At 38.0% G+C, this 25784-nt stretch overlaps 1 protein-coding gene and 1 long non-coding RNA gene across 2 annotated transcripts in view; one reads left to right on the forward strand and one right to left on the reverse strand.

Moving 5' to 3' along the window:
* The window catches only part of SCG2 (secretogranin II), a 104652-nt gene extending 80093 nt beyond the window's left edge, over positions 1-24559 (reverse strand). Inside the window, exon 1 of the mRNA XM_082464649.1 lies at positions 17072-24559. The gene's annotated coding sequence lies outside the window, so the exon portion shown is untranslated. The remainder of the gene's footprint in view (positions 1-17071) is intronic.
* Positions 5501-20867, forward strand: LOC309662218. The gene is made up of 2 exons (XR_014264591.1): positions 5501-14898; positions 15719-20867. It is a non-coding gene; the product is annotated as an uncharacterized lncRNA (long non-coding RNA).
* Positions 24560-25784: the final 1225 nt, after the last annotated feature.

Genomic DNA, 25784 nt, shown 5'->3' on the forward strand with positions numbered 1-25784 from the left:
CCTCACAGACACACTAAAGAAAGACCATGCGAGAGCACATCAAGAAGGTGGCCATCTGCAAGCCGCGAATAGAGCTCTAGAGTCAGATCAGGCCATGTCTTGATCTCGGACTTCTCAGACTCCAGAATTGTGAGAAAATTAATTTCTGATATTTGAGCCACCCAGTCTATGGTATTTTGTTATTGCAGCCTGAGCAGACTAAAACAATTTGTTTTTACTTTTTTTTTTTTTTTTTTTGTCTTTTTAAACTTTTCTTCAAGGAGTATGCATTTCTTCTGTGGAGGTTATTAGTTCTGTTCATTGAATACTTCTGGCTGTCTGCTTTCTGAGCCATAGAGCATTGCACTCTTTTATCTCCTTTGACATTAAGCACAGCCATGAGAGTTTATCTGGCCAACAAAAAGAGCCTGACCATGATATACTTCTTCATTCTCTTCCCCTAGCTGAGGTGATCCTGGAACCTGGAAGCACATGATGTTGACATAGTGTTTCTATCATCCAGGGTCTTTAAGTGACTATGATTAGCAGAGACTTTCTATACAATGATCATTGATTGAGAAATAAATCTATGATTTCTGGTTATTTGTTTCTGCTGCATAGCATAGCCTATCCTGACTGATATAGCTCCTAAATGACAAAAAAAAAAAAAAAAATTAAACCTCTTATAATGTAAATAATATCTACTTTTGCATGGAATTAGACTTTACTTAGAACAAATTAAGCCACGTCAGTTGTCATCTACCTTGTGGGGTAAATGAACACTAACCTATCTCCCCAGCCCAAATACTTGATATATTGCTCTGTTGTCAATTATTAGTAATTTTATTCTTTTGAAGCCAGATATTTCTATCTCTTTATATCCCCTTGCTAAATGATCATACCCATAAGATGATAACTCATTAAGAAATTTTTTATCAGGAGTAGCTTAACATGAATACAATCTGTGATTATTTATTGTAGATAACTAAATTCTTCAAGGACAGGAGACAGGTGAGGACATTAGGTAAGTTGCACAGTGGGCAGTTTTGGACAATAAGGGCATGAATCTTCTGGAAATAAAAAGTGAAAGGTGATTTAAAAAGACAGCTAGGAAAAAAAAAAAAAAAAAGACAGCTAGAATGTCTTCACAATATTACTCAGAGAAGACTCCAAGACACTCCAAGAGTGTAGTGAGTGCTTTTATCTGTGGGAAATTATTTTCTTATAAATCAGAAAAGGCTGGAGGAAGAAATGGAGTGTGAAATGCACCAATTAAAAGAAGAAAGCTGGACAGCAGTGGGAAAATGGAAGTGCTTCTATATGTCACAAGGTATAGTTACAGGGCCCTCGTCAGAAACACAACTTCCCTCTGAATTCAGCATTCCTTGCTATACATACAGTATGAATAAAATATCGGGCACTATTTCCAGAAGAATAATCTGTTATAAAAATGGTAGCAGTGAAAGAACTGCGGACAGCAGGAGCAGTCAGGCGATTATACTATGAATGCCGTAACACATATTTTTCCATTAAAAGTAAATGCCCCACACAAATGCACTGCTTCACGGTAACTATTCTGTTTTGTAGCTTCTGTGAATCAAGCTTGGGCTATTAAGTGTGTAAAAGTGAACAATAGTGTGTCTTGCTAATTACCATCTTGTCCAATTGGCTTGGAGTCTGGGTGGAAAAATACAGTTTGTAGCTCCCTATTAAAAGCTCATCTCCCCACAAATGTTTTCTAAAATATACCATTTTCTTCTTTATTTCTAAAACATATGAAAGGTGACAAGGTACTCTTGCCTCTCCCACTTCTGCTGACAGGATTCTATACTAATTCTTTTGTAGGGATACTCACAGTTACTAAAATAAAGAACCAAATGGATCTTCAAATATGACAATGTTAGGAAAATCCCAAAGTATTTGAATAAGTTCAGTTCTTCTCCTCTCTCCAGTTTCTCCATCTTTCTCACTCCACTACTCCTAAGGCATTATTTCTTTGACTTCTTTGTGACTTCCAGGCTAAGAGCCCTTACATTCTCTCAGCCCTCTCCTCTCATCATTTCCTTCCCTCTCCATCTTAGACTGCAGGGTCCATCACCTCAAGCAGGATCTAGCCAATATCCTCAATTTCTTTTGTGCCACTACCTTTCCAATGTGCTCATCTAATGTATCAGATTCAAATAGCAAAACTCCTATTCAGAACGACATAAGCAATAAGGTAATTATCTCACATAACAAGAAGGCCACTAGTTCAATTATGTTAAGAAGGACCCAGTTCTGTCTTTGAACCCTGCATCCTTATATGTCACCTTGCCTTCAGGCCACTTCACCAAGCAGCACCTGCAGGCAAGACAGCATTCCAACGTAGAAAAGTGACCATCTCTTCCTTCTCTCTCTTTTTAGAAGTAAGAAAACATTTCCTTGTCTGTGGAATCCACCTCATTGCTTAGAATTCATCACATGCTCATGCCTTTGCCCAAATCAGTCATTGATAAGGACCACCATGGTTGGTTGAGACTAATCAGGACCAGCCTCCCTTGAAGAATATGTCTAAAGTGAGGAGAGTGGTCACCTGAACAAAAACAGGGCTCTGTTAGGAAAGAGGAAAGGAGAATAGTGAGTATGATATAAGCAGTTAATCATGTTTGAATTTTAGTGCAGTCTCACCATTCGCCTCTCCTACAGCCTGACCACTAGGCTCTGCTGACAGAATCATGCAACACGTATGAGGAATGCTCATTCACGGCATTTTGACAGGTTGGGCACTAATACCTCCTGACAGTTCATTCAGTCATGTCTTCCCAGAGGGGACAGTCTAATCTTCCATGTCATTCCATACCCTAACACTCACACCTCCCTCTCACTCTCTGAAAATTACAGGGAAAATTGGTACCATCAGACAAGAACTCCATGAATTTTCTAAACCGATTCTGCAAACGTATTTACATCTGTCCCGAGCTGTTCTTCCTTCCTGTGATGATGGAAAAGTTGTTCCTGATCCTAAATACCATAAACCCTTTTACCTCTATTACCGATCCTGTCCTTTCTCTCTTTATCCTTCTGCCAGTACGCCCCCTCGCTACCCTATTTTCAATCTCTCCTTCACTCCCAACTTAATCCTAATATTATGTGATTCCATCAGCATGCTCACCTCTAGCCATTTTTTTTTAAAAAGAAAAATTCCCCCTTTACCCTGCATCCCTACCGGCTTCCATGCTATCTGTGTTCTCTCCGTCACAGGCAAACTTCCTGAAAGAGTAGTCTCCACTTCCTGTCTCTTCTTCCTTGTCTCCAATCACACCCCAAACCATTAAACCTGGCGTCTACTCTCATCATGCCTCTAAAGCAGCCTCACCGTGCTTACTAACAACCCCCTCATCACTTAACCCAAGTCACTCTGCAGGCCATTTCCCACTTGACCTCTTGGCAGCATTGGTCACACTATTGTTCACTCCACTGTCGCTTCCTTTCTGCTTCACAGGTGGTTCCTACATCCTCTGTCCATCCCTGTGGTACTGGGGGATCTCAGGCTTCTTGCAGAGCTCTCTTGTTATATTATAGATAAACTTCCTGGGAGATACCACTTATTCTAATGCTCTCAGTGATCATCTGGGTGGTATGTAGCTGAGTGCATTATGGAATAGACTATCTGGGTTTAATTCTAGATTTTACCACTAACCATTATTTATGTAACTTAGGCAAGTTACTTAACCTCTGTAAGCCTCAATTTCCATATTCGTTTGAAAGGGATAATAGTATTTACCTTGTAGAGCTGTTATGAAAAAAGAGATAATGAATATAAAGCACTTAACAATGCCTGTATGTAGTAAGCCCTCCAATGGTAATTTTTATTACTAATTTAATTATGCTGATGACTTTCAAACTGCTTGTTTGATCCAAATGTCTTCTAAAATTCAGGACCATTTATTCAGTCGCATATTCAGTAACTTGACGGTGTCTCATGGGCCACTCTAACTCAAGATATCAGAAACTAAAATGATCGTAATTTTCTTTAATAGATTTTTTTTGGACTATAATTGCTTCACAACACTGTGTTAGTTTCTGTTGTACACCAAAGTGAATCAGCCATATGCATACACATGTCCCCATATCCCCTCCCTCTTGAGCCTCCCTCCCATCCTCCCTATCCCATCCCTCTAGGTCATCGCAAAGCACCGAGTTGATCTCCCTGTGCTATGCTTCTGCTTCCCACTAGCTAACTAGTTTACATTTGGTAGTGTATACATGTCGATGCTACTCTCATTTCGCCGCAGCTTCCCCCTTCCACCCCGTCTCCTCAAGTCCATTTTCTATGTCTATCTCTTTATTCCTGCCCTGCAACTAGGTTCATCGGTACCATTTTTTTTTTTTTTTTTAGATTCCATATATATGCGTTAGCATACGGTATTTGTTTTTCTCTTTCTGACTTACTTCACTCTGTATGACAACTCTAGGTCCATCCACCTCACTACAAATAACTCAATTTCATTTCTTTTTATGGCTGAGTAATATTCCATTGCATACATGTCCCACATCTTCTTTATCCATTCATCTGTCGATCGACACTTAGGTTGGTTCCATGTCCAGGCTACTGCAAATAGTGCTGCAATGAACATTGTGGTACATGACTCTTTTTGAATTATGGTTTTCTCAGGGTATATGCCCAGTAGTGGAATCGCAATCATAAGTTTTTTTATTTTAAAAAATAAAAAATATATGAATAAAATAAAAATAATTTTTTAAAAACCTAAAAAAAAATCATGTGGTTTAAAATAATCATCTTCCTTCCCATTGCCAAATATGTACCTCTTCACGTTCCTTGAGATTGTCAATCTCATCCTTGGGATTGTCCAAGTCAGAGGTGTGAGATGCATCCCTGAGTCCTCCTACTCTTTGACCTATTCCAAATCCTCTGCAATCCACCTCCTGAGTCCCTCTCCACCTTTCCCATCATCACTGCCATCACCCTGGCTCAAACCATTATCTCTCACTTGGGTGACTGCTGCAGAGCCTTGTAAAAATCCATTCTTCACTTTGAAGTCAGAATGTTCACCTTATAACATCACTCTGATGTGAGTGTCTCACATCGCCTTCCTCCTTAGCCTTTCCCTGTTCTGCCCTCACCTTCCAGTCTTCATGCGTTTTTTTTGTTTCTCAAGTATACTGTGTTTGTTATGGCCTCCTCAACTCACATGACACTCTTTGTCTTCCTCAGCCCCTATCTTATGCCTACTCTTACTTCACATCTCCACTTAAGTCCCATTTCCTCTGGATGTCCTCCCTCACCACTACCCCCTGACTATACACACCCTGAGTCAGATGGTCCTGCCATTTGCCACAAAATTACCAAGTATTCTTCCTTTTCAAGGCATGGATCATTTAACTTCCATACTAGGAAACATCAGTGAGAGCCAAGTCCTTGTTCACCATGACATCCCCGCCATCTACCACTGGGTTGGGCAATTCAGAGAACTTGTTCAATGAGTGAGTGTATTTTCCTTCACCTTTTCTTTAATTTTCATTCCTCAAACCCAGAATACTCAGTTCTTTTATGTTATTCCTACCCACATACTTCCTAGAAATGTTTCTTTCATCAAATTCTCTATCCTTTTAGTTCCCAAACCAGTCTAACACTAGAATCATCACAGAGCTGCTCACAAATAATCTTTCCTGGTCCTGCTCATAGACCTACCCAATCAGAACCTTCAGGATGTTAGAGTTTTAAAATATCCCAGGTGATTTCGATGACTGCCTGGTACTGAGAACCCCTTCTGTATATAATTTCAATAAGGCCTGGCTTACAGATGAATGTTTCTGGACATAGAATTGCTCAGTCAGACTAACTAATCCAAAGTGAGATACTAATGAATTAGTGTGATACCTTTCCCAGGGGATCTAAAACAACGTAGTGCTTTATTCTAATTAAAGCCACTGTTTCCAAAAGCCACTCAAAATCTAAATTTAATGGAGATGTTTTGGGGCAGGTTGGTGGGTATTATTACACTCAACAATATTTATCTGAACAACTCTGGTGTCTTCATTTCTGGGCCAGTCAGTCAGAAATAGAAATATACAAGATGTGGAGTTTACATTGTAGGGGGAGGACAGTGACATGTACATGGGCAGGCATACTACATGGTGAAAAGACCAGAAGAAGTATGAAACTGCCGTGGAACATAGAAGTGCTATTTGGGCTGAGCCTTGAAAGGTAGGTAGTACTTAATATGTGGATTTGGGATAAAGAGTATTCAAGGCAATAATAAGGACATGAACAAAGGTCAGGGCAGTAGAAGAGCATGTTCAGGAAATAGGGAACTTCTAGATCCAATTGGAACATGGAGGAAGGAGTGGGAGTGAGGTGGAATAGAGTCTATGACAGACGGGAAATGAGACGAGATAGTTAGATTGGAGTTAGATTAGGGTGGGCCCTGAATGCTGAACCAAGGACTTAATTCTGTAAATGCAATGGGGAAACATTAAAATTTGGTGTTTTGAGAGGTAGGGGTAAATACGGGGCTATTGTAATCAGATATTTTTTTACTCAGCAAAACATGTTGAGTGCCAGCTATGTACAGCATTATTCTAGGTGTTGGACCAGTGGTGATGAACAAGACAAAATGCCTGTTACATTACAGAGTATATCAGGAACTCTAGCTTGGAGGAGGTAAACACTAGGATTACTGAGCAGATCATTGCAATGGTTTACCTGCTAGACAGTCAAGATCTGAACTAAGGATGAGAAAACAGATAAGAAAATGAAATAATGGATTGGTGTTTTAAGAATTCTTAGAGAAGTTTGCAATCAGTCAAAACCATACTGTTCAGTGTTTCCCTAAAGAGGACATTGGAATTGATTACTATAGACCTTAACTATTGATGCTCCGAGCCAGAGACTATTATTCCAGTGGTAACAGATATAATTACCGAAGTTATGAGTCAAACATAACTTTTGTTTTCTCTGAACAAAGACAAAAATTAATAACACTTCAGCTTTCTTTTTGGAAGTTATGGAACTTATCCCTCTTTTAGGCTGCTCTAATGGATGTGCACTAAGACACCTAAGAATAAAAATGCTCACTATAGCCTAGTTTTTTACACTAGGTAGGTGATTTTTTTTTTTTTTTTTGCAATTAACAATGAAAGAATGTCTTTCATTACCATATACTCTAATCCTTGGAGTGAAAGTTCACACATGCTCACACACAAAATATGGAGTATGGGTCATTTTTAAAGATCTAACTTTAGGTAGAGATGCTGATTACTTCAAACTGAATCATCTCAGTAGATCTGATCACAACTCTGCTACTAGAGTCTATTTAATCTCAGTAGAAAATTCATAATGAAGCTGAATAACTTGACCTGAGCATACTTTAAATTTCCACTTTATTATTTATTTATTTATTTATTTATTTATTTTCACTGGCTGCGCCGTGTGGCTTGAGGGATCTTAGTTCCCCAACCAGGGATCAAACCCACGCCCCTGCAGTGGACATGAGGAGCTCTATCCACAGGACCACCAGGGAATTCCCTTAAATTTCCACTTTAAAATATTTAAGCCAACTCATCAAAAAGACAAGAGATAACAAATGCTGGCAAATATGTGGAGAAAAGGGAATCCTTGTGCACCATTGGTGGGATTGTAAATTGGTGCAGTCACTATGGAAAATAGTATGGAGGATCCTCAAAAAATTAAAAACAGAACTATCGTATGATCCAGCAATTCCACTTCCAGGAACATAGCCAGAGGAAACAAAAACACTATGTTGAAGAGATATCCACACCTCCATGTTCATAGCAGCATTATTTACAATAGCCAACACATGGAAATAAACTAAGAGTCCATGGATGAATAAATAGGTAAAGAAGTTGTGGTATTTATACAATGGAATATTATTCAACCATTAAAAAAGGACGCCCTGCCATTTGCCACTTGGGACAACATGTTTGGATCTTGAGGACATTATGCTAAATGAAACAAGTCAGACAGAGAAAGACAAATACTGTATGATCTTAGTTACACATGAACTCTAAAAAACAAATAAGCAAACTCATAGAAAAAGAGAGCAGATTTGTGCTTACTGGAAGCAGGGGTGGGGTGGGGAAATTAAATGAAGGTGGTCAAAAGGTACAAACTTCCAATTATAGCATAAATAATTGCTAGGGGTGTAATGTACAATGTGATAACTATAGTTAACATCATTGGATGGTATATTTGAAAGTTGTTAAGAGGCTCAATCCTAAGAGTTCTCATCACAAGGAAAAAAATCTTTTTTTCTGTTTTTTGGCACCTAAATGAGATGATGGATGTTCACTAAACATATTGTGATCATCATTTCATAATAAATGTTAGTCAAATCATTATACTGTACATCTTAAGCTTATACAGTGCTGTATGTCAATTATATCTCAATAAAACCAGAAAACTTAGATTGAGAAAAATAAAATAAAACGTTTGGGCCAAAATGTAAAAGGCATAAGTGTATACAATTTGCTATATATGAATGATAAAGGTGAGAGCTGTCTCAGAAACCCTATGTATGCTGATTTAATAACCAAATATATCAATATTCTGTAATAACTTAAAAGGGAAAAGAATTTGAAAAAGAATAGATACATGTATATGTATAACTGAATCACTTTGCTATACACCTGAAACACAATATTGTTAATCAACTATATTCCAATATAAAATAAAACTTTAAATATAAACAAATAACCAAATACAAATCCATCATATAATCAACCCTTGCTGAGTGGTTAGTAGGTACACAGCCCTGGGCTAGACTCTCATTCAGCAATGTCTCTGCAATGGGCAGAGAAGCCAATGACTCCATGAAGTCTCCACTTCAGCTCAGCATTCATCTGTTGAGTGTCTCCTCTGCTCAAGTGTAAAAGCACACCTTCCTTTCCAACCATTTTAATAACAAAATCCATTCTGGCATTGATTAAAAGTTCTAGTCACTCTCTAGAAGAAGATTAGCATGACTCAACATTATTCCAAACATTTATCTAATTAACCTTTTTCCCAAGCAAGCTAGTTGAGAATATGGGGCACATTTGTTTGAACACAGGATTATCCAACATGTTCCAACAGCTCTTTGCAAAGCACTATAGCTTAATAAGATGATCTTACAAGACAAATTTCCTAATAGTTTCAGAACAGTGTGAGCAAATCTCAGAGAACAATCTGTATTTTTCAGATAGATATGGCCATTTTAAGCTGAATGAACATCTGAGTTAGGTACCACAATGCTATGAGATTAGAAATGAATTACAAGGAAAAAAACGTAAAAAACACAAACACATGAAGGCTAAACAATACATTACTAAATAACCAGGAGATCACTGAAGAAATCAAAGAGGAAATCAAAAAATACCTAGAGACAAATGACAATGAAAACACGATGATCAAAAACCTATGGGATGCAGCAAAAGCAGTTCTAAGAGGGAAGTTTATAGCTATATAAGCCTACCTCAAGAAACAAGAAAAATCTCAAATAAACAATCTAACCTTACACCTAAAGGAACTAGACAAAGAAGAACAAACAAAGCCCAAAGTTAGCAGAAGGAAAGAAATCATAAAGATCAGAGCAGAAATAAATGAAATAGAAACAAAGAAAACAATAGCAAAGATCAATAAAACTAAAAGCTGGTACTTTGAGAAGATAAACAAAATTGATAAACCATTAGCCAGACTCATCAAGAAAAAGAGGGAGAAGACTCAAATCAATAAAATTAGAAATGAAAAAGGAGAAGTTAAAACAGACACCACAGAAATACAAACCATCTTAAGAGACTACTACAAGCAACACTATGCCAGTAAAATGGACAACCTGGAAGAAATGGACAAATTCTTAAAAAGGTATAAACTTCCAAGACTGAACCAGGAAGAAATAGAAAATATGAACAGACCAATCACAAGTAATGCAATTGAAACTGTGATTAAAAATCTTCCAACAAACAAAAGTCCAGACCAGATGGCTTCACAGGTGAATTCTATCAAACATTTAGAGATGAGCTAACACCCATCATTCTCAAACTCTTCCAAAAAATTGCAGAGGAAGGAAGACTCCCAAACTCATTCTATGAGGCCACTATCACCCTGATACCAAAACCAGACAAAGATACTACAAAAAAAGAAAATTACAGACCAATATCACTGATGAACATAGATGCAAAAATCCTCAACAAAATACTAGCAAACAGAATCCAACAACACATTAAAAGGATCATACACCATGATCAAGTGGGATTTATCCCTGGGACACAAAGATTCTTCAATATATGCAAATCAATCAATGTGATACACCATATTAACAAATTGAAGAAGCAAAACCATATGATCATCTCAATAGATGCAGAAAAAGCTTTTGACAAAATTCAACACCCATTTATGATAAAAACTCTCCAGAAAGTGGGCGGAGAGGGAACCTGCCTCAATATAATAAAGGCCATATATGACAAACCCACAGCAAACATCATTCACAATGGTGAAAAACTGAAAGCATTTACACTACAATCAGGAAAAGGCAAGGATGTCCACTCTCAACACCCTTATTCAACATAGTTTTGGAAGTCCTAGACACAGCAATCAGAGAAGAAAAAGAAATAAAAGGAATACAAATTGCAAAAGAAGAAGTAAAACTGTCACTATTTGGCAATGACATGATACTATATATAGAAAATCCTAAAGATGCCACCAGAAAACTACTAGAACTAATCAGTGCATTTCATAAGGTTGCAGGATGCAAAATTAATGCACAGAAATCCCTGGCATTCCTATACACCAACAATGAAAAATCAGAAAGAGAAATTAAGGAAACATTCCGATTTACCATTGCAACAAAATGAATAAAATACCCAGGAATAAACCTGCCTAAGGAGGTGAAAGACTTGTACTCAGAAAACTATGAAACACTGATGAAAGCAATCAAAGATGACATAAAGAGATGGAGAAATATACCACGTTCTTGGATTGGAAGAATCAATATTGTGAAAATGTCTATACTACCTACAGCAACCTACAGATTCAATGCATCCCTATCAAACTACCAATGGCATTCTTCACAGAATTAGAACAGAAAATCTTACAATTCATATGGAAACACAAAAGACTCCAAAGAGTCAAAGCAATCTTGAGAAAGAAAAACAGAGTTGGAAGAATCAGGCTCCCTGACTTCAAAGTATGGCACAAAGCTACAGTAACCAAGACAGTATAGTACTGGCACAAAAACAGAAATATAGATCAGTGATGATACAGGATAGAATGCCCAGAGATAAACTCATGCACATATGAGCACATAATTTATGACAAAGAAGGCAAGGATATACAATGGAGAAAAGACAGCCTGTTCCATAAGTGGTGCTGGGAAAACTGGACAGCTACATGTAAAAGAATGAAATTAGAACACTCCCTAACACCATACACAAAAATAAACTCAAAATGGATTAGAGACCTAAATGTAAGACCAGACACTATAAAACTCTTAGAGGAAAACAGAGGCAGAACACTCTATGATATACATCACAGCAAGATCCTTTTTGACCCACCTCTTAGAGAAATGGAAATAAAAACAAAAATAAACAAATAGGACCTAACGAAACTTAAAAACTTTTGCACAGCAAAGGAAACCATAAACAAGACAAAAAGACAACCTTCAGAATGGGAGAAAATATTTGCAAATGAAGCAACTGACAAAGAATTAATCTCCAGTATTTACAAGCAGCTCATGCAGCTCAATATCAAAAAACAAACAACCCAATCCAAAAATGGGCAGAAGACCTAAATAGACATTTCTCCAAAGAAGACATATAGATTGCCAACAAACACATGAAAGGACGCTCAACATCACTAATCATTAGAGAAATGTAAATCAAAACTACAATGAGGTATCACCTCACGCCAGTCAGAATGGCTACCCTCAAAAAATCTACAAACAATAAATGTTGGAGAAGGTGTGGAGAAAAGGGAACCCTCTTGCACTGTTGGTGAGAATGTAAATTGATACAGCCACTATGGAGAACAGTATGAAGGTTCCCTAAAAAAATTAAAAATAGAACTACCATATGACCCAGCGATCCCACTACTGGGCATATACCCTGAGAAAACCATAATTCAAAAGGAGTCATGTACCACAATGTTCATTGCAGCTCTATTTACAATAGGCAGGACATGGAAGCAACCTAAGTGTCCATCAACAGATGAATGGATAAAGAAGATGTGGCACATATATACAATGGAATATTACTCAGCCATAAAAAGAAATGAAACTGAGTTATTTGTAGTGAGGTGGATGCACCTAGAGACTGTCATACAGAGTGAAGTAAGTCAAAAAGAGAAAAATAAATAATGTATGCTAACACATATATATGGAATCAAAAAAAAAAAGAATGTTTCTGAAGAACCTAGGGGCAGGACAGGATTAAAGACACAGACATAGAGAATGGACTTGAGGACACAGAGTGGGGGAAGCGTAAGCTGGGACGAAGTGAGAGAGTGGCATGGACATATACACACTCCCAAATGTAAAATAGATAGCTAGTGGGAAGCAGCCTCATAGCACAGGGAGATCAGTTTGGTGCTTTATGACCATCTAGAAGGGTGGGATAGGGAGGGTGGGAGGGAGACAGAAGAGGGAGGAGATATGGGGATATATGTATATGTATAGCTGATTCACTTTGTTATAAAGCAGAAACTAACACACCATTGTAAAGCATTTATACTCCAATAAAGATGTTAAAAAAAAGAATGAAATTAGGACACTACCTAACACCATACACGAAAATAAACTCCAAATGGATTGCAGACTTAAATGTAAGACCAGACACTATAAAACTTTGAGGAAAACATAGGAAAAGCACTCTTTGACATAAACCACAGCAAGATCTTTTTTGACCCACCTCCTAGAGTAACGGAAATAAAAACAAAAATAAACAAATGGGACTTAATTAAACTTAAAGTCTTTTGTACAGCAAAGGAAACCATAAACAAGACAAAAAGACAGCCCTCAGAATCAGAGAAAATATTTGCAAATGAAACAACAGACAATGGATTAATCTCCAAAATATACAAACAGCTCATGGAGCTCAATATCAAAAAAAGAATCCAGTTAAAATATGGGTGGTAGACCTAAATAGACATTTCACCAAGGAAGACATACAGATGGCCAAGAGACACATGAAAAGATGCTCAACATCACTAATTATTAGAGAAATGTAAATCAAAACTACAGTGAGGTATCAACTCACTGGTTAGAATGGCCATTATCAAAAAAGCTAGAAACAATAAATGCTGGAAAGGGTGTGGTGAAAAGGGAACCCTGCTACGCTATTGGTGGGAATGTTAATTTATACAAGCACTATGGAAAACAGTATGGCGTTTCCTTAAAAAACTAAAAATAGAACTACCATATGACCCAGCAATCCCACTACCGGGCATATACCCTGAGAAAACCATAATTCAAAAAGAGTCATGTACCACAATGTTCAGTGCAGCTCTATTTACAATAGCCAGGACATGGAGCCTGCCTAAATGTCCATCGACTGATGAATGCATAAAGAAGATGTGACACATATATACAATGGAATATTACTCAGCCATAAAAAGAAACAAAATTGAGTTATTTGTAGTGAGGTGGATGGACATAGAGTCTGTCATACAGAGTGAAGTCAGAAAGAGAAAAACAAACACCGTGTGCTAATGCATATATATGGAATCTAAAAAAAAAAAAAAATTGGTACTGATGAACCTAGTTGCAGGGCAGGAATAAAGAGGTAGACATAGAGAATGGACTTGATGACATGGAGTGGGAGGGCAAAGCTGGGGAGAAGTGAGAGTAGCATTGACATATATACACTACCGAATGTAAAATAGTTGGCTGGTGGGAAGCAGCAGCATAGCACAGGGAGATCGGCTCGGTGCTTTGCGATGACCTAGAGGGGTAGGATAGGGAGGATGGGAGGGAGACTCAAGAGGGAGGGGATATGGGGACATGTGTATGCATATGGCTGATTGGCTTTGTTGTGCAACAGAAACTAACATGGCATTGTAAAGCAATTATACTCCAATAAAGAACTATTTTTTAAAAATGACCCAGATTATAGATTAAAATACAGATTCCTGGAGTCCACCAGGGAATCTACATATTTTAAAAGTGCCCCAGCTTTTAAAAATTAATGGAAAGTCAATTTGGAAACACTGACTTAGGAAGTAAAAATGTCACAAATCAACTTTTGGTAAATTAATCTGTAACTATTTAATGACTTTTCAGCAAAAAATAATCGAAGTATGTAATCTTTACTTTTAAGCAATCTTGCCACAGTGCTGAAACGGTCATATTTGAAATAGGAAAGATTTAAATAATCCATGAGATATTTTTGTCTTTGAATCACCAGTTCAACATTTTTTTCAGTCGCTTGTCCTACCTGAGTTGTTTTGAGTTATACACACACCACTTCCATCTCAATTTCAAATGACATAAAATTGAGAGACAGACGTAAACTGGACCGTAGACTCCATAATGATATATAAGGGTTAACGCTCTTCATTACGAACTAATTAGGCTAATTGCCTTCTCAGAAATCTAGATTTGAATATCCTATAAACAGTGACAGTTTATTCCCACATGACTAATGCTACGGTTGGAGTTTAATCAGCAGTTCCATTATGCTCTCAAATTCAACCTTCAAGTTCAGGCAATCTTTCTGGGCAAAAGCATTAGCAAAGTTGCAGATTGTAATCATGTCCTGCCCAAGAGTTTCTCAACTTTCAGTGACAACATGACCTAGTGCCAATAGTACTGGGAGAATTGAAGACCTAGGTCAGTGATTTCCACTGTGCCCTTCTTTTTCTCCAGAATGGGAATCACCCAGGACCACCAGGGACAGCTTTGAAATCTGCATTTCCACAAACTACACAAGGTAATTCTGATGTGAGAACACTGCTCAAGATTCTATTTTCAACTTTGTCACCAAATGTATTGGCCAGCATAGATAAAGTACATAATCTCTCATGTCTTCATTTGCCAATCTATATATCAGAATAATGACATTTGAACCTTTCTGCTAGGAATACTGGAGAGAGAACATTAGTGAATTACATTTAGAAATTGAAACTGAGGATTATGTTTAAAAGAGTAGCATAACCGGTTTAGCATTAGAAGAATCTGGATCCAAAACTCAGTCTACTGCTTACTCACTGAACTTGCATCTAAATTTCATATCTGCAAAAAGGAGATAATAATGCCAACCTCATAGAATTATATGAGATTAAAGAAGATATTATATGCAAAGTGCTAGTCTTATGATTGTCACATTGTGGATACTAAAAAAATAGTAGATGTTACTAAGGAGGAGAAGAGCTACAAATCTTGTGGGTTTTTATCAAGTAAGAGTGAGAAATAAAATTATGTTGTCATAGCCACTAATATTTTGGGAATGTTTGTTACCCACTGCATATAACTAGCCCCTCCTGATTGATACAAAAGTCAGTTGATGGTAGAGTGTTTTGCTTTTAAACAAAGGAACTACTAGGTAGGTACAGCTTTCTTTATGAACTTTGGTCACTCTGGATATAAAACTCTTTAAGCAATGAACCATCTGCAAGGAAGTTACACGCTGATCCTCTGCTTATAAATATCACTTGCCGAGTCAAACATGAAGAGCCCCTGGCAGGAATACATCTCTTGCCAGATGTTAAGTTTCATATTTAACCAGACGCCCTGTTGTTTTTATTTTCCAGCTGCAATTCGTTTCTCACACTCATGAGGATGAGATCTTGAGACACCATAGACACAAGCCTCTCTCAGTGGAGAGTTTGCCTCTACCCCGGGATCCCAGACTCTCTAGAAAGCATTCTATTTGCCCAGATCCATCAATGCTTCTACTGTGTGAGACACCAGCAGCCCAGTCTCCACTTGTTTACCACCCTGGCAGCTCTCAACCATTCCTCCTTGAGGCGCGGAGGACCCCTTGAGTCTTGTCAACGTTTGTCACGGATGAGGAGTTTGCATGGGAAGACGCTGCCTGACGTGTGTCAGGAGAGAAAAGTAATGATAAGAAACCACCAGGAGTGTAGCATAAAGCCTATTATTGTTACAGATGAACACCAGTTAGGAAAACAGAGCAGAGGGGTTGAAAGAACACAGAATTTGGAGTCAAAAAACAGGGGTTTGAAACCCAGCTCCTCCAGTCCTACCAGTAATATACCTAACATTTGTTGAGCCCTCTCTAAGCACATTACATGCATCATCTCACTTAACCTTCACAATTACACATGAGATGGATTCTACTGTATCATTACCCTGGTTTTCTAGACTGGGGAACTGAGGAAAAATGAGGTGTACTGCAGACAAAAGTGTTGCTTTCAGTTCGTCAAACAATTCCTTTTTTTAAACTCCTATGATGGTCAATTCTTCTGTACATCTGCCAACTATATTCAGGGAGACAGGATTCTGAAATGTCTGTGTAATTAATTTCTGGTACAATCAAGGGACAGTGGGTCGGTTAGGAAATATCTCCTGCCAAGCAGAGCAGTGACATTTACTAAAGGTGAGATGTAAGACAGCAGTGTGTGAGTATTAGATAGAATTCGGCAGAACTGGACAGAAATAAGGCTACATCATTTACAGGCTAAAGTGAGTTTGTCAGTTTCTTCACACTGGGTTGAATGAGCATTTCCTCAGATATTTTCCTCCAAAAATGTTCCATGTAAATTAAAAATAATTTAAATAGCTCTAGACATCTTACCCTACCCATTTGAAACCTTCAACAGCTGAGTACCCAAAGGAAAATGTCCATAACCCTAAACAAGGAACCCACAGGTCTTCACAATCTTCCCCAAACATACCCTTCAGCCACCCTTTATCTTCCCCCCAAGCACATACACTGACCCTAGGTCACAGGACCTCGTACCTCTGTTACCAGAACATGCCTTTGCCTCCATGTCTTTGTTCATGCTGTTCCCTCCACCAATTATACCTTTTTCCTAACCATTGTCTGTCAAAACAATATCCATGTGTATTAGGGTGCTAGGACTGCTGTAACAAAGTGTCACAAACTGGGTAGCTGAAAGACCAGAAATTTATTGTCTCACGATTCTGGAAGCTAGAAGTCTAAGATCAAAGTGTTGGCAGGGTTTGTTCCTCCTGATGACTGTGAGGGAGAATCTGGTCCATGCCTCTCCCCAGCTTCTGGTGGTGTTCTGGTCATTTCTGGCACGCCTTGCCTTGTAGATGAATCATCCCGATCCCTGCCTTCATGTTCCCATTACATTCTCCGGGTGTGTCAGTGTCCAAATCTCCCCTTTTTATCAGGACACCAATCAAAGTGGTTTCGAGACCACCCCACTCTAGTTTGACTTCATCTTAACTAATTACATCTGCAACCACCCTATTTCCAAATAAGTTTACATTTTGAGGTACCAAGGCTAAGGGCTTTAACATAGGAATTTGGGGGAATACAATTCAACCCATAACACAATGGCTCAATTCTTACATCAAAAACTACCACTTCATTTAAAAATGCTCCCCCCTCAAAAAAAAAAAATCCCCAAATTCCAAGGCAAGTTGTAAGTTCCTCTCCTCTGAATTTACAAGGTTGATTCACATTGAATGACTTTCAAATGTCTTATGGTACATCATACACTTCTGTGTTTCATAGTTGTTCACCATGTATGCTTTTCTCCTGAAGGTAAGATTGATGTCTTGTTGATCTTCATATTCTCTTCATGAATAATACCTCAGCCGTGTTTGCAGTATAGAATTTTAATCTCCTCTTCTTTCTCGTGTAGTCACTTTTTCATTCCTGTTTCTACCAAGAAACCACACCCCAGAGGGTGTTTATTCCCTGGCAACATACATCACCACAGAGCTGAGCTGGTGACATACATGAAGTAGCCACATTCCTTAACATTTTAGCTGATGTTTTAGAAGCTTTATCATAGCAGCACAGACATTCTCACAAATAAATCCACTTGGTCCAGAACACCAGGCTAGTGTCTTACACAGGTAATTATACACGTGTTTAAATTCTTGCTCTACTAGCAGAATGCCACTAGACTTACCATAAAGAATTGACGTATTTAACCTGCTAAACCTGCAGCTGAAGACAAGAGCCTCTTCAGATTCCAAGGAGCCTGTGTTGTGTGGCTTTTTCTAATTGACACTAGTAGCATCTCAGACAACTAGGGGGTTTATAGGTAAGGATTGCAGAGGATTCCAGAGACTACTACTTCTAATGTTATTTCCTTTCCCTGAAAAAAATACACATTTAATCACAGCATGTACATAAATATTAGTAAGTTTATGTTCATGCACATGATGTAATACCTTAAAAGCAGCATTTAAATGCCTGCACCTAAAGCTAGTATTTAAAAGACAAGAAAGACTGATCTATTTGAGATTCCTTACCTTTTACTCTTTATTTCTTGCATATCTGTTGTTATTTAGCTTATCTAAGGTTGCCAGTCTGTTTTACTCTCTCCGCTTTACCCATTCCTTTCACAGATTTCCAAGAGCCAGCATGGAGAGGATGGGATGTCTTCCTGCTACCCCATCTGTCCCTGGCTTCACTCTTTGTACAAGAAGCTTGTTAATCAGGAGAATCTTAAATATAAGTCAGTAATTCTTATCCCTGACTGCATATTAGAATCACCTTGGGAGATGTAAGTGATTCTGATCTCTCAACCTCAAATTTTCTGATTTAATTAGTTGTGAAAAGGTCCATGCACAAGCATTGCTTTGATATTTTTGAAGAGCTTCCCAGTGATTCTAACATTCAGCCAGTTTAAGAACCACTGAATTAACTTTAGCCTGTATCTCAAAACCATTGTTTCTGAATGTGTGATCCACAGACTTCCTGCATCAGAGTCGTCTGGGAATATTATTAAAAAGGTAAATTTCCAGGTCTTACCCCAAACCTACTGAATCAGAATCCGTGAGACTGAGACCCAGAAATCTGCTTTCAACAAGTTTTAAATGATTCGGAAAACTCGAAAGTGACTGTTCTAAAACAGTAGTTTCCCAATTTCTTTTGCTGGGGCTTATTTTTGGTCAATTTTTGTCACTCAAAGGCAAGACCTAGGACATGCCATGATACCCACTGTTGGCTGGCTGACCCAGTAGCCAATTCTAGCCTGTTTCTCCCACTTGCCTTCCAATGTAGATGCCAGAAAAGCTGAATATTCACTTCTGTAGGATCTCTCTCAGCTACTAGAAATATGATGTCACTATGACCCAGTTTGGCAAATAACTCACAAGGGGAGACCTGCTAGTGTGACTGGGAAACTCTTGCTTCTTTATAAGAAGGACTTGTGCAAGCTACATACTCCTGGCTTCACCTCTTCCCTGTTCTTTCTGCACCTTTGAAACTAGATGTGATGCCATCTTGTGACCACGGAGGAGCAAGAGAAAAGACAAAAGACCAGCACACTGTGGCTGAAGAAGTAAAACAATGGAACGACGCTGGCTGGTTGATATCATTAAGAAGTCTACAAATGATTTCAGCATTCCTAACTGATAAAGGACTTTCCTCCATAATCCATTCCACAGAAGAATCACATTCAAAGAAGCATGATGCATTAGAAGTCTCAATTTTTATTCCTTTTCAAGCTTTTAATATTGTCTAAGAATTAGTCTACAAAGCCTAATATATAAACTCTTGTACCCCAGTCTCCACCTCTACTTCCACCCTGTCTAATCTTGGAGGTCTTTCTTTCTACTGCCCCCGACCTCAAAAACAGAACTATCTTACCCAAGTCATCTTGCTTCACCTTGAGGTCCCTTGAGTCTTTCATTCCTCCTCACAATGCTCTGTCCTCTCTCGGAGGACAGAGTACATTCACCGGTTATTTCCTTACTCGCCTAAGAGAATGGGAGGAGCAAGAAGAATTCAAGAAGGGTACAGAGAGTGGAGAAGCTGTGGACACTTCATTTTAATGATTTTTAACCCCTCACACAAAGAAACCTAAAATGTAAAAACGGCACAGGCTTAGAAGTTTTATGACTGAAGACACACACCAGTCAGAATGGCAATCATCAAAAACTCTACAAACAATAAAGACCCAGCTCCACTCAATGACTAGCAAGCTACAGTGCTGGACACCCTATGCCAAACAACTACCAAGACAGGAACGCAACCCCACCCATTAGCAGACAGGCTGCCTAAAATCATAATAAGGTCACAGACACCCCAAAACACACCACTGGACATGATCCTGCACACCAGAAAGACAAGATCCAGCCTCATCCACCAGAACACAGGCACCAGTCCTCTCCACCAGGAAGCCTACACAACCCACTGAACCAACCTTACCGACTGGGAGCAGACACCAAAAACATTGGGAACTACAAACCTGCAGCTTGCAAAAAGCAGACCCCAAACATAGTAAGTTAAGCAAAATGAGAAGACAGACAAATACACAGCAAATGAAGGAGCAAGGTAAAAACCCACCAGACCAAACAAATGAAGAGGAAATAGGCAGTATACCTGAAAAAGAATTCAGAGTAATGATAGTAAAGATGATCCAAAATCTTGGAAATAGAATGGAAAAAATACAAGAAACGTTTAACAAGGACCTAGAAGAACTAAAGAACAAACAAATAAAGATGAACAACACAATAAATGAAATTAAAAATTCTCTAGAAGGAATCAATAGCAGAATCACTGAGGCAGAAGAATAGATAAGTGACCTGGAAGATAAAATAGTGGAAATAACTATCACAGAGCACAATAAAGAAAAAAGAATGAAAAGAATTGAGGACAATCTCAGAAACCTCTGGGACAACATTAAACACACCAAATTTTGAATCATAGGGGTCCCAGAAGAAGAAGAGAAAAAAAAAAAAAAACGGACTGAGAAGATATTTGAAGAGATTATAGTTGAAAACTTATGTAATATGGGTAAGGAAATAGTCAATCAAGTCCATGAAGCACAGAAAGTCCCATAGAGGATAAATCCAAGGAGAAACACACCAAGACACATATTAATCAAACTATCAAAAATTAAATATGAAAAAAAATATATTAAAAGCAGCAAGGTAAAAACAACAAATAACATACAAGGGAATCCCCATAAAGTTAACAGCTGATCTTTAAGCAGAAATTCTGCAAGACAGAAGAGAGTGGCAGGACATATTTAAAGTGATAAAAGGGAAAAAACTAAAACTAAGATTACTCTACCCAACAAGGATCTCATTCAGATTTGACCGAGAAATTAAAAGCTTTACAGACAAGCAAAAGCTAAGAGAATTCAGCACAACCAAACCAGCTTTACAACAAATGCTAAAGGACCTTCTCTAGGCAGGAAACACAAGAGAAGGAAAAGAATTACAATAACAAACCCAAAACAATTCAGAAAATGGTAATAGGAGCATACATATTGATAATTACCTTAAATGTGAATGGATTCAATGCTCCAACCAAAAGACATAGACTGGCTGAATGGATACAAAAACAAGACCTGTATATATGCTGTCTACAAGAGACCCACTTCAGACCTAGGGACACATACAGACTGAAAGTGAGGGGATGGAAGAAGATATTCCATGCAAATGTAAGTCAAAGGAAAGCTGTAGTAGCAATTCTCATATCAGACAAAATAGACTTTAAAATAAAGACTATTACAAGAGACAAAGAAGGACACTACATAATGAGCAAGGGCTCAATCTGAGAAGAAGATATAACAATTGTCAATATTTATGCACCCAACATAGGAGCACCTCAATATATAAGGCAAATGCTAACAGCCATAAAAGGGGAAACTGACAGTAACACAATCATAGTAGGGGACTTTAACACCCCACTTTCACCAATGGGCAGATCATCCAAAATGAAAATAAATAAGAAAAAACAACCTTTAAATGATACATTAAACAAGATGGACTTAATTGATACTTATAGGACATTCCATCCAAAAACAACAGAATGCATTTTCTTCTCAAGTGCTCATGGAACATTCTCCACATATCTTGGGTCACAAGTAAGGCCTTCATAAATTTAAGAAAATTGAAATCATATCAAGTATCTTTTCCGACCACAATGCTGTGAGACTAGATATCAATTACAGGAAAAAATCTGTAAAAAATACAAACACATGGAGGCTAAAAAATACATTACTAAATAACCAAGAGATCACTGAAGAAATCAAAGAGGAAATCAAAAAATTCCTAGAAACAAATAACAATGAAAACACGACAACCCAAAAGCTATGGGATGCAGCAAAAGCAGTTCTAAGAGGGAAGTTTATAGCAATACAATCCTACCTCAAGAAACAAGAAACATCTCAAGTAAACAACCTAACTTTACACCTAAAGCAATTAGAGAAAGAAGAACAAAAAACCCCAAAGTTGGCAGAAGGAAAGAAATCATAAAGATAGGATCAGAAATGAATGAAAAAGAAATGAAGGAAACGATAGCAAAAAACAGGAAAACAAAAGCTGGTTCTTTGAGAAGTTAAACAAAATTGATAAACCATTAGCCAGACTCATCAAGAAAAAAAGGGAGAAGACTCAAATCAATAGAATTAGAAATGAAAAAGGAGAAGTAACAACTGACACTGCAGAAATACAGAGGATCATGAGAGATACAAACAAGAAACTATATGCCAATAAAATGCACAACCTGGAAGAATGGACAAATTTTTAGAAAAGCACTACCTTCTGAGACTGAACCAGGAAGAAATAGAAAATATAAACAGACCAATCACAAGCACTAAAATTGAAACTGTGATTAAAACTCTTCCAACAAACAAAAATTCAGGACCAGATGGCTTCAAAGGAGAATTCTATCAAACATTTAGAGAAGAGCTAACACCTATACTTCTCAAACTCTTCCAAAATACAGCTGATGGAGGAACACTCCAAAACACATTCTACGAGGCTACCATCACCCTGATACCAAAACCAGACAAAGATGTCACAAAAAAAGAAAACTACAGACCAATATCACTGATGAACATAGATACAAATATCCTCAACAAAATACTAGCAAACAGAATCCAACAGTCCATTCAAAGGATCATACACCATGAAGAAGTGGGGTTTATCCCAGGAATGCAAGGATTCTTCAATATACACAAATGAATCAATGTGATAAATCATTAAAAAACTGAAAGACAAAAACCATATGATCATCTCAATAGATGTAGAAAAAGCTTTTGACAAAATTCAACACCCATTTATAATAAAAACCTTCCAGAAAGTAGGCATAGATGGAACTTACCTCAACATAGTAAAGGTCATATATGACAAACCCACAGCCAACATCGTTCTCAATGGTGAAAAACTGAAACCATTTTCACTAAGATCAGGAACAAGACAAGGTTGCCCACTCTCACCACTATTATTCAACATAGTGTTGGGAGTTGTAGTCGCAGCAAACAGAGAAGAAAAGGAAATAAAAGGAATCCAAACTGGAAAAGAAGAAGCAAAGCTGTCACTGTTTGCAGATGACATGATACTATACATAGAGAATCCTAAAGATGCTACCAGAAAACTACTAGAGCTAATCAATGAATTTGGTAAAGTAGCAGGATACAAAATTAATGTACAGAAATCTCTTGCATTCTTATACACTAATGATGAAAAATCTGAAAGAGAAATTAAGGAAACACTCTCATTTACCATTGCAACAAAAATAACAAAATACCTAGGAATATACCTACCTAAGGAGACAAAAGACCAGTATGCAGAAAACTATAAGACACTGATGAAAGAAATTAAAGATGATACAAACAGATGGAGAGATATACCATGTTCTTGGATTGGAAGAATCAACATTGTGAAAATGACTATACTACCCAAAGCAATCTACAGATTCAATGCAATCCCTATCAAACTACCACTGGCATTTTTCACAGAACAAGAACAAAAAAATTCACAATTTGTATGGAAACACAAAAGACCCTGAATAGCCAAAGCAATCTTGAGAAAGAAAAACGGAGCTGGAGGAATCAGGCTCCCTGACTTCAGACTATACTACAAAGCTACAGTGATCAAGACAGTATGGTACTGGCACAAAAAAGAAATATAGATCAATGGAACAGGATAGAGAGCCCAGAGATAAACCCACGCACATATGGTCACCTTATTTTTTGGTAAAGGAAGCAAGAATATACAGTGGAGAAAAGACAGCCTCTTCAATAAGTGGTGCTGGGAAAATTAGACAGCTACATGTCAAAGAATGAAATTAGAATACTCCCTAACACCATACACAAAAATAAACTCAAAATGGATTAAAGACCTAAATGTAAGGCCAGACAGTATAAAAGTCTTAGAGGGGGCTTCCCTGGTGGCGCAGTGGTTGAGAATCTGCCTGCCAATGCAGGGGACACGGGTTCGAGCCCTGGTCTGGGAAGATCCCACATGCCGCGGAGCGACTAGGCCCGTGAGCCACAACTACTGAGCCTGCGCGTCTGGAGCCTGTGCTCCGCAACAAGAGAGGCCGCGACAGTGAGAAGCCCGCGCGCCGCGATGAGGAATGGCCCCCACTTGCCGCAACTAGAGGAAGCCCTCGCACAGAAACGAAGACCCAACACAGCCAAAAATAATAAATAAATAAATAAAAATTTAAAAAAAAAAAAAAAAAAAAAAAAAGTCTTAGAGGAAAACGTAGGCAGAACCTTCTATGACATAAATCACAGCAAGATCCTTTTTGACCTACTTACTAGAGAAATGGAAATAAAAACAAAAATAAACAAATGGGACCCAATGAAACTTAAAATATTTTGCACAGCAAAGGAAACCATAAACAAGATGAAAAGACAACCCTCAGAATGGGAGAAAATATTTGCAAACAAAGCAACTGACAAAGGATTAATCTCCAAAATTTACAAGCAGCTCATGCAGCTTAACATCAAAAAAACAAACAACCCAATCCAAAAATAGGCAGAAGACCTAAATAGATATTTCTCCAAAGAAGATAGACTGATTTCCAAGAAACACATGAAAGGATGCTCAACATCACTAATCATTAGAGAAATGCAAATCAAAACTACAATGAGGTATCGCCTCACACCAGTCAGAATGGCCATCATCAAAAAATCTACAAACAATAAATTCTGGAGAGGGTGTGGAGAAAAGGGAACCCTCTTGCACTGTTGGTGGGAATGTAAATTGATACAGCCACTATGGAGAACAGTATGGAGGTTCCTTAAAAAACTAAAAACAGAACTACCATACAACCCAGCAATTCCACTACTGGGCATATACCCTGAGAAAACATAATTCAAAAGGACTCACGAACCACAATGTTCATTGCAGCTCTATTTACAATAGCCAGGACATGGAAGCAACCTAAGTGTCCATCAACAGATGAATGGATAAAGTAGATGTGGCACATATATAAAATGGAATATTACTCAGCCATGAAAAGAAATGAAATTGAGTTATTTGTAGTGAGGTGGATGGACCTAGAGACTGTCATACAGAGTGAAGTAAGTCAGAAAGAGAAAAACAAATACCGTATGCTAACACATATATATGGAATGTAAAAAAAAAAATTGGTTCTGAAGAACCTAGGGGCAGGACAGGAATAAAGACACAGACGTAGAGAATGGACTTGAGGACATGGGGAGGGGGAAGGGTAAACTGGGACGAAGTGAGAGAATGGCATGGACATATATACACTACCAAATGTAAAATAGATAGCTAGTGGGAAGCAGCTGCATAGCACAGGGAGATCAGCTCAGTGCTTTGTGTCCACCTAGAGTGGTGGAATAGGGAGGGTGGGAGGAAGACACAAGAGGGAGGAGATATGGGGATATATGTATATGTATAGCTGATTCACTTGGTTATACAGCAGAAACTAAC

Source organism: Balaenoptera physalus, assembly GCF_965194825.1.
Source record: "Balaenoptera physalus genome assembly, chromosome: 6".
Taxonomy (NCBI): Eukaryota; Metazoa; Chordata; class Mammalia; order Artiodactyla; family Balaenopteridae; genus Balaenoptera; species Balaenoptera physalus.